The sequence below is a fragment of the Elephantulus edwardii genome, unplaced genomic scaffold, assembly GCF_000299155.1.
Source record: "Elephantulus edwardii isolate Elephantulus edwardi_28Jun2011 unplaced genomic scaffold, EleEdw1.0 scaffold00028, whole genome shotgun sequence".
NCBI classification, from domain to species: domain Eukaryota; kingdom Metazoa; phylum Chordata; class Mammalia; order Macroscelidea; family Macroscelididae; genus Elephantulus; species Elephantulus edwardii.
The window spans coordinates 18,450,559-18,460,951 of NW_006399778.1; the positions used below are offsets into that span (position 1 = coordinate 18,450,559).

Sequence of the window (10,393 nt, forward strand, 5' to 3'; positions counted from 1 at the left end):
GGGGTACCAAGGGATCAGGCTGGTAGAAGCTGACAGGGAGAGCTTTCAACACAGATATGCTACAAGATTTCTAATTTAGGGAAACTGAACTCATTGCTTCAGGTCAGAACCTGAATTCAGGTCAGAACATAGCTGACCCTCCAGCAGTTTTTGTTTTGATTGTTGTTAAGTGCCATCAAGAAAACTACAACTCTAAATAAATAAAATTTTATAAAAGAATAAAGTAAACTACAACTCAGAGACCCTATGAACACCAGATCTGAAGCTTACCCCGTCCTGCAGCAGCAGGTTTCTGGGGAGGTTGTAAATGTCACAGGAGACGTTTGCACAGCATTCTCCCTCAGAGATGCTGGTAGATTCTAATTGTCAGACAGATGACACTTTGAGTCAGCAGCAGCGGCAGTGGCAGCTGACTATCAAACTACAGCGTCCTTAGGTTTTAGAAGAATAACTTCTATTTCTGAGAACAAGAAGTCTAAGGGATTTTGTGAGCCCTTTTTAGTAATCTAGGGGAAAGGTGATGGTGGTTCAAATAAGAAATTCTGGATATATTTTTAACTTAAGGCCAAGAGGACTTTTTTGATGGATTGAACATGAGATTTATAAAAAAAATTTTAGGTTTTTAACTTGAGCAGCTAGAAAGCTCAAGTTGCAAATGGATGAAATAGAAAAGATGATACAACAGATTTTCAAAGGAATATGTTGTTGTTATATGCCATCAAGGCACTTCCAACTCATAGTGCCCCTATGTTTAACAGCCCTAAATCCTGCTCTGTCCTATGCCAGCCTCAATACATCTCATTAAGGTTCTTCCCCTCCTGCGCTGTCCCTCCACCCTTCCAAGCATGATGTCCTTCTCCAAGGACTGGTCCCTCCTTGCAACATGTCCAAAGTATGTCAGACCAAGCCTCAGAATCCTTGCCTCCAAGGAGCAGTCTGGTTTAACCCTTTCCAGGACAAATCTGTTTGTTTTCCTAGCAATCCATGGTATATTTAATACCCTTCTCCAACACCACAGCTCAAAGCCATCAGTTCTCCTCCTATTATCCCTAATCATTGTCCTGGAACTCATTTTTTGACATGATATGAGATTTACTATATACATTGTTGGGTATATGAATATATGAGTTGAGTACAGGAGGAAATTGTATAAAAACAATATATCCTTTTTATATATTATATATGATAGATATTTGTGTGTGTGTATTTGGGATGTATGTAGACAGCATGAAGGTGAGGAGTTGTGCTGCTAACTGAGGGCCATGCTTCTCTGGTGGTTCAAATCCATCAGTAGCTCTATTATTGAAAGACAGGTGACCTCCCCAAGTGCCATTTAAACCCTCAGAAAGGTGCTGGATGGACAGGCAAAGGTCTGTTTTGACTACTGGCAATGAGTCAGTGAGTGAGAAGTTAAAACTGAACTGGGTGACAAAGATTGGAAACAGAAACTCTTAACCTATGGATGTAGATGACAGACTAGGTAAAAGTAAAAAAGGATTTGAAGCACTTTCTGATGAGGATTAAAAACGATAGCCTCGGGGAGCTCTGGTGGCCTAGTAGCAAGGAGCTGCAACTACAATCCCACAGGCACATGGTTCGAATCCACCAGATGCTCTGCCGGGAAAAGGAGGAACAATCTCCTCCTGTACCAGTCAGATCTGATTTGACGGTACACTCACACAAAAATTAAAAAAAAAAAAACACAAAACTATAGCCTCCAGTATGGCTTATATCTCAAGAGAAACATCCTCACCATTGGACCGACAACATCAGTATAAATGAAGGAAAACATTGAAATTATTGAAGATTTCCTTTTACCCATAATCAATGCTGATGGGAGCAGCAGTCAAGAAATAAACATATTGCATTGGACAAATCTGCTACAAAAGACTTTAAAATGCTTAAAAGTTATCATTTTGGAGAGTAAGGTATGCTTGACCGTGGACTTCTCCATCACCGTATTCACAAGCTGGGTGGTAAACAAGAGAGAAAAAGGAAGAATTCATGCTTTTGAATTATGACATTGGTGGAGAATATGGAATATACCGTGGACTGCCAGAAGAATGAACAATTCCATCTTGAAAGTACAACTAGACTGTTCCAGGGACGCTGTGCCTTTGTCTCACACACTTGGACATGTTCCCAGAAGGAACCAATGCCTGGAGAAGGCCAGTATGCTCGGAAGAGTCGAGGGTCACTGAAAACCCCAGCAGAATGGATGAACACAGTGTCTGCAGCAGTGGGCCTAAGCATAGCAACAGTGGTGAAGATGGCAGAAGACTGGGAAGTGTTTGATTCTGCTGTATGCAGGTTTGCTGGTAGCCAGCACTGACACCAGATGCTGCTTAAAGCCTGGGATTGGATCAGGTCACAAGGAAGGAAGTAGAGGGAGATGGGTGGAAATGCTGGCTCCGGGGTACTTCTCACATTAACCGGCCAAATTAACAGGAGGAATTAACTGGTTAGCTGGTAAGAGGAAAACCAGGAGAGAGTGATGTCAAAGCAGCCAAGTGAAGGAAGTGTTTAAAGGAGGTGGAAACGGTCCACTATATCGAGCACTGAGGGATTCAAAGGAACCCTTGTGTGTTGATGCAGAGAATTAAGCACTGGAAGCCACCGGTGACCTTGACAAGAGTAGTGTTGGTGGAATGTTGGGAAACAAAGCTTCATCAGACTGGAGTGGACTAAGCAAGCAGTGAAAATGGAGTCTGACCTTTGGAAGAGTTGTTTATTGATCGAGACGTGGAGAAAAAGATGCTGGTGACTGTGATAGCAGAAGTATATTCCGTCACAAAAAATCATTGGACAGTACAAAGCCAGGACTCAAGACCGTTAGTCTCCAAGGAGGATTTTTACACACCGAGAGCATGGTCCTACTTCTAGTCTTATTTCTGCTCTGGAACCACATGGATAATGCATGATTTCTTTGGAAAAGAAAACTCCTATAAAATATGCAAATTATGAGCTTGGAAGTATTTGCTAGTAGGAAAAGATTTATATAACCATCCATGTCACCAGTGGCCTGGGGTCATACAGCCTGTCAGACAACACTCAGACAAAATGACTCCAGCACTAGAGTAGTAATGCCCTCCAAATAAAATGCCTGGTGTTTTACAGATTTACTCCCATGTTGTAGCTTGCATCGCTACACTAATCACATTAACAGTTAGCTTTTATGAAAATGTTTATTGTTTTCAGTTTCAGTTACACTTTCAGAATCCTGTACAATTCTGATAAATATGTAAATTGAAATGTTCCTCTCTCCATCTTGTGCAATGTCATCAACTGTCTTTTCCTTGTCCCAGCACGTACTGTTCTTTCATCATTTATGTTGGTTCATAATGGGAGTGAGTCATTAAAAGGCTGTGAAGGACTGTTACCTTAAAATAGAACATAATAAGCCATGCATCTTTGAGCTGGAGAAGAATATTGAATACACCATGGACTGCTAAGAAAACGAACAGGTTTGTCCTAGAGAGGGTGAGACCAGGCTGCTCCTTGGAGACAAGGATTCTGAAGCTTCGTCTGACATACATTGGACATGTTGCAAGGAGGGACCAGTTCTTGGAGAGGGACGTCATGCTTGGGAGGGTGGAGGAACAGCACAAGAGAGGAAGACCCTCGATGAAATGGATTGATTTAGTCACTGGGATAGTGGGGGTAGGTGTGTCAGACACAATAAGATTGGCATAGGATAGAGCAGGGTTTAGGGCTGTTATGCATAGGGTCGCTATGAGTCACAGGCTACTCAACGGCATGTAACAACAAGAACAACAATCCATACATCTATTTTCTGGGACTTTCTTACACCTGAGAATCACTAATGAAAAATTTAAAATATGGCTGAAGAGCAAAAGGCTATTTCCCTTACAAGCACAGTCCACTTGGGATGTTTTTCTGATGGCGTGTATCAGTGGCAGATAGTGGAGGATGTATCCTGAAACTGAAGGAGTTTGTGTGAATATGCACTTTTAAACATTAATTATAGTTCTGTCTTTTGGCGAAATGAAGAACTAGGTTTATGACAAGTAAGTATTTAAATGTACTAATCTTTGCACTGAAAACCTGCCGGAAGATCAGCTGTGGGTTGATGCCAACTATGGTACATAGCAACAACAACAATCTTTATACTAAACATCCTTAATTCATTTATTCTGCATCTGTCCAATGAATGCTTGTTGTTGCTGTGTGCTGTCTAGAGGAAGAACGTCTCAGGTCCAACCTCCAGGCCTGATCATTGAGGAAAGCTTGAGGTTTCCTTGAGGAACCTGATCGTATCCATCTCCTGATAAGGCAATTAGACTACCAGACTCTAATAAGGCCCTGGGCCTAATCACACACTGACAGGAACTCTGTCCCCAAATTCCTGAGCAAAATACCATTCTCTCCAGAGCTCCTGGACAGTCCCTATACAAGGAAACTGACCATCTCTGTGCAGGGTCACTTGCCATCCCTCTCAGGTCTACTAATAAAGGACTGTTTGCTACTTGGGACCAATTTCTCTCTCTCTGAACTCTCTTTTCCTAACACTGTTGGGCTGGAACTGACTATAGCAGACCTGCTAGTGGGTTATCAGAGGCAGTAAATCTCCTGGGAGGAGAGTGCCTGTCCTTCTCTCACACGGCAGCTGGTGGATTTGAACTGTGTGCCTTTCGGATTGCAGTGCAGCTTGTTGCCATTAGGTCACCAGAGCTCCCTGATAAATGATTAGTTGGACCTATTTTTTTTTTAATCTGATTAAGTCAAGTTTCTGATAGATTCTTTTATTGAGTTATCTGGACCTATTTTTTTTTTAAAGGAGAGTGGGAGGAATTTTGCTGCAAAAACAGAAAAACTGGAGTGGTATCTGGTAAGGGATGAGTTATCAGAGAAGATGGGATTGAGAGAAGTTTGTTATTAAGGTGGGAGAAATTACACTTTTGCACAACATGACTGAGGCTGAGTAGGTAATTCATGTGGGTAGGGGAGTGGGGGCTTCTCCAGTAGTACATAAGGGCTGCCTAGTGGGAGAACTAAATTCAGTAGAAGCATTCATATTGCATCTGGCAAAATACCATAAGACAAACATATAGGTACAGACATTGGTAAATTTGATTGAACAAACTTGCGCAAAAGAGGTCGCTAATTTATGTGTGAGGTGTGAGGTTCAAGACAGTCATTTGTGTTTTATTTTTCCAGTTTAAGACAGAAATAATGATGCACCAGTTCAAAAGGAGCCCTGTGGCACAGTGGTTGAGTGTCTGGCTACTAAGTGACAGGTCAGTGGTTCTAACCTCCTGCTGCTCTGGGGAAGAGTGATGTGGCATCTGCTTCTGTAAAGGTCTGGAAACCCTATGGACCTTCTTCTGGGTCTTTCAGCATCACCCTGAGTTGGAATCAACTCAGTGGCAGTGATAAGGAGAAACAAATCCACTCACATCATCATTTCCACATATCTTTATTATTGTGCCTGGAGATCAAGATATTGCATAATTAGCCAGTCTGTAATGGAAGAATCAGTGGAGCAATTTAGGATTAAATTTAGGAATTAAATGTTAGGAACTCATTGCACATTGAATGTGTGTCTTTAAGTGTTACAATAAGAAGATACTTAATTAGGCTACCAACCTTGTTCGTACTGTTCCCCAGCACCAAGCTTTTCAGGATTACTCACACTGCTCAATTCTCAGAAAAATCTCGGAAACTGAGCTCAAGCTCAGAAAGGTATTTGCTGAGTAATGCAACCCAGTCCCCTTCCTTATGAAGCAGGAAGTGCCATGTGTGTTTTTCTAATTAGCCCAGCAGATTTCTTTTAGGCATGATTATGCATCAGGAAGCTAAACATTCTGCCTGTGGGGATTTATGCATCCTCACTGAAATGTCTCTACACCATATGATGTGATAGTCTGACAACACAGGTTTCCTGTGGCCCAGTTCTGGGTTATGTTGAAGGATCAGGCCAATAATCTTAACCTACATTTCCCTTAGGAAAAACAACAGGGGTGATGCCCACAAGGTACATCTGTCCTTGCAATGACAACAGTCTCTCTTGCACCTTGCATAAGGCATCTTTTAATCAGAAGGATCTCAGAGCCCTTTGTAAACATTAATTATACTTCTTAAATTCCTCATTGATTCTAGGCTTCAAGCCCTACTAGCCCCATTTTATAAATGAACAGCCCAGAATATAAAGAATTCAAACCAGAGGGCAAATCTGGGCCAAGAGCTCCGCTCCTCTAGCCTGTTAATGAACATTGCTCAGAAGTTTCTTTTTTCCTTCTCTGTGCTCACCTAGTTCTCAGGGAACACTCTTTAAATGCCCCTGTGAGTGCTTCTTTGAAAGCTTTGTTTTCTCTACTCAAACGAGATTGTGTGTGTGTGTGCTTGAGTTAAACTGGCACTTTGTTAAAAAATAAAGTCTTTACATTGACATTCGTATGCATGCATATCATCATCAAAAGCAATTGAAGCCCTCTCATCACCACTTCCTCACAGTGTCCTTTTCCTTTTCGACCTTTTGGTTACCAGCTTTATTCCCTTTTTTTTTTTTTACTGCACACATAGAAAGTTAAATAATTTAAGATTTCAGAAGCTATACAATCATAGATATACAATGACAGCGTCCTTTTACAAAGGGCAGGATAATGTTCTGTTTTGGTTCTCTTGAGTAAGAGGTTGCATTTTGGAGTTCTTTTGATGGTGCTGCCCCCGTGAGGTTACAGAAGGAGGGTGTCCATGCTAGAACTTAGGGAAGGCTTGTGAGAATGAGCAGAGAGATAAGGTTATGAAAGGACCAAGTGAGAAAGGTTCTATGAGAAACCTTTGTTTAATTTGCTTTTACATGGAAGCGCAGAGAAACCTCTGTTACTGTTAAGCCAATTCTGACTCATGCTGTTATGTACTGTCAACAATGACTCACCGTAAGTGAACCTCGCCCTGCTCTGCACCATCCTCACTCCCTGTTATGCTTGAGCCTGTAGATACAGTCCCTGTGTCAGTCTATCTTGTTGATGGTCCTCCTGTCTTTCTGTGGCCCTCCACCTTTCTCCTCATGATGCCTCTTCCCAAGGACTGGCCTCCTGACAACATGAATAAAGTATGTGAGACAAAAGGCTCCTAGGTTGTTCTTCCTCCAAGACAGGCTTATTTGTTCTTTTGGCAGTCCTTGGGATATTCAGTATTCTTTGACAACACTGTAATTTAAAGGCTTCAACTCTTCAGTCTTCCTTAAAATCCAACTTTCAGATGCATATGAAGCAGTTGAAAATACATGGCTATAGGATCTGGTGCACCTTAGTCATTAGACTGACATCTTTGCTCTTTTGTACTTAGAAGTCTTTGATAGCAGATTTTCCTAATGCCACACGTCTTTTAATTTCTTGACAGCTACCATCATGAATGACGATTGTGGGACCAAGTAAAATGAAATTGTTGACAACTTATATTTTCCCCCCCTTCATCTATTATAATAGGATTTCCAAGACTGTCATCTTTATGGAAATCTGGTACAAAATGCTACCCTTTCCATTTGCAGTAACTTTACCCTCTGTACCAACAGAGCTCTTTACTGAAAAGACCAATAAAAAGGAGCTAAGTTCTCATTCCTCCAGTGGCATACTGCTAATCTCAAGGCAATCACTCAATCGCTCTGTACCACAAGTCCTCTCCATCAACAGGACGGATATCACTGGTCTAGACCAGTCATTGGCAAACTTTCTATTTTACAGGTAATTAGTATTTTGGACTGTGTCTCTGTGCAGCTAGCCTGCAGTTGTAGCTCAAAAGATTCCAGATAATATGTAACAAAAGAGTGAGGAGTACTCTAAGCAAACTTTATCTGTGAACACTTCTATTGAATTTTATTTAAAACAAATGTTGTTGTTAAGTGCCATGAATTCACAGATGACCCATAGAGACCCTATGAATGAAAGTCTTGAACACGAAACTTTCCTCTTTTCTCCAAGTTCATAGAGTTTCCAGAGGAAAGCTGTTTTTGACAGTGGATGCCACTCCAGCTTCCAAGCCTGTTTTATGAGAGCTCCACAAAAACAAAGCCTGAGGGCTGAAGGCCCTAGGAACCAAATGCCTTTTTAAATAGGAGAAATCCAAAATCTCTGTAAATGTCCATTAAAATTAATTTAAAAAATAAAAATAGGCCTTCACTCATGGGAACTGTTGGCCCCCTGTTTTTCACACTCTCTGTTCTATATCATTCCTGGTAGTCTGTCTCATTATTAATAATTATAAAATTATTTCATTCTTTGGGACCCTCGGTCTGCAACATTCTGGCGCCCGAACAGGGACAAGATGGTGGTGTATTTTTTTTTTTTTATAAGGTGGTGGTTTCTCTTTCTTTCTCTTTTTCGAGCAGACACCGGGAACCGGAAGGGAATTCGCTCAGGACTGCAGCAGTTCCGTGATGCATCTTCAAGGATATGAACATGTGTCCCTAAGCGCAATTAATAACAGTGCATCTAAATTCCAAAATCAATCTCCTCAGAAGTATATGTTTCTTATTGCCAAAGGGCCCTTCAGAGTAGTGAGAGAAGATCTTCACCCTGAAACCTACAGTGTCCCTTTTCAGCAGGAAGTAGCTAAGAGAGTCCGCTGCCCCATTTTCCTTATGAATCAGGGTGAAATCTCTCTCAGGGAGGAGTGACAGGGAATGGCAAAGGACACACTGACAAAGGAGATTAACCAGAACTGGTTTTGATGGGGACTATGGCAACATGACAATGGAAGCTGACCCTCAGGGAATGCTGCTTTATTGGAAGTATTTTTGTGAACTTATTTTGCTTTCTTGGTTATATTTGTTTGATTATGTATAAAGGATTAAGAGACAAGGAAGAATGAATCCTGAAGAAAAGAAATTATGCTCATCTTGATGATCGCAAAATTATTTAAACAAAAGAGGGGTAAATGAGGGAAGCTGAATATCAAATTTACTAATAGTAAACCAAATGCTATATCAGGAAATGAGGGAGGCTTAATACAAGCTGAAGGTCACCTTGTGGCACTAAGGTGTTCCCTAAGAGTCAACATTGTTCTTAGTTTGTATCAACTGAATCCCTCCCTCCTGAGATTAGCATAAAGATGAACTTGACCTTATCTGTAAAAGACTTCACCATTATCCTTTGTTTTTGTTTTGTACTTCCTTATGATTTTACTTTGTTTACCTTCCTTATGATTCCAAATAAATACTCAGAGAAGCAAAAAAAAAAATTAAATTAAAAAAACAAACAAATACAGGGGACTTCAAGCATAAGAAGCGGAAATCTGAGGCCATGATACCAGCCCCACCTGCTGAGGACGACATCTGGTTTGACGACGTTGACCAGAGGATATCGAGGCCACCATAGGGCCAGAGGCCACCAACGTAGTGAGGAGGAGGCTGGGCCAGCACCAGAACAGCATCACCCTTGTGAAGGAGCAGGGCTTCGGCGGCCTGACCAGAGCCCTGGCCCTGGACTGCGAGATGGTGGGCGTGGGCCCCAAAGGAGAGGAGAGCGTCGCTGCCCATGTGTCCATTGTGAACCAGCATGGCAAGTGTGTTTACGACAAGTACACCCAGCCAGCAGAGCCTGTGACAGACTACCGGACTGCAGTCAGTGGGATCCAGGCAGAGGACCTCAGGAGGGGAGAAGAGCTGGCCGTCGTCCAGAAGGAGGTGGCTGAGATGCTGAAGGGCAGGATTCTGGTGGGACACCCTCTGCACAATGACTTGAAGGTGCTGTTTCTCGATCACCCCAAAAAGCAGACCTGGGACACACAGAAGTACAAGCCTTTCAAGCACCATGTATATCATGGTCGTCCATCCCTGAAGCTGTTGTCAGAGAAGATCCTGGGCATCACAGTGCAGCAGTTGGAGCACTGCTCGGTTCAAGATGCCCAGGCAGCGATGAGGCTGTATGTCATGGTGAAGAAGGCATGGGAGGGCACTGCCAAGACCAGACAGGTGGCCAGTGCTGCCCCAGACAGTCGCTGCACCTAAAACCCCCGTGTCGGGGCAGCACCTCCAACCAGCAGTGCTGGGACCAGATCACTGGATGGGCCATCCACCACGGGCAGCTCTGCGACCATGCTGAGTGACCACTGCGGTGCCTCGTGGACTGTCTCCTTTACACTGTCAAGGCGGGTGGTCAGGATGGGGTGATGGCCGCGGTCAGCCCTGTCTGCCCTGAGCACTGCAGGAGGTGGGACTGCAGGGGTCGCTCACCTGTCACTGTTGATGTGACAGCTCCTTGGGCCGTCCCCCTAGGAGCTCCAAGGGGAAGCAGCTCTGGTCACTGGGTCTGTAGTGGTCACATTGGCACTGCCCCACCCCAGCTTGTGGGACCCCAAGTGTCTTCTCCACCCCCTCCTTGGGGTGAAGCCAGCACCCAGCAGAGGCAAAGCTGCATGCTGACCATGGGAG

At 43.1% G+C, this 10,393-nt stretch overlaps 1 pseudogene; it reads left to right on the plus strand.

Annotated features, from left to right (window-relative positions):
* The first annotated feature begins 7,373 nt into the window (after positions 1-7,373).
* On the plus strand, positions 7,374-9,970 carry LOC102864132 (annotated as a pseudogene).
* The last annotated feature ends 423 nt before the right edge of the window (positions 9,971-10,393 follow it).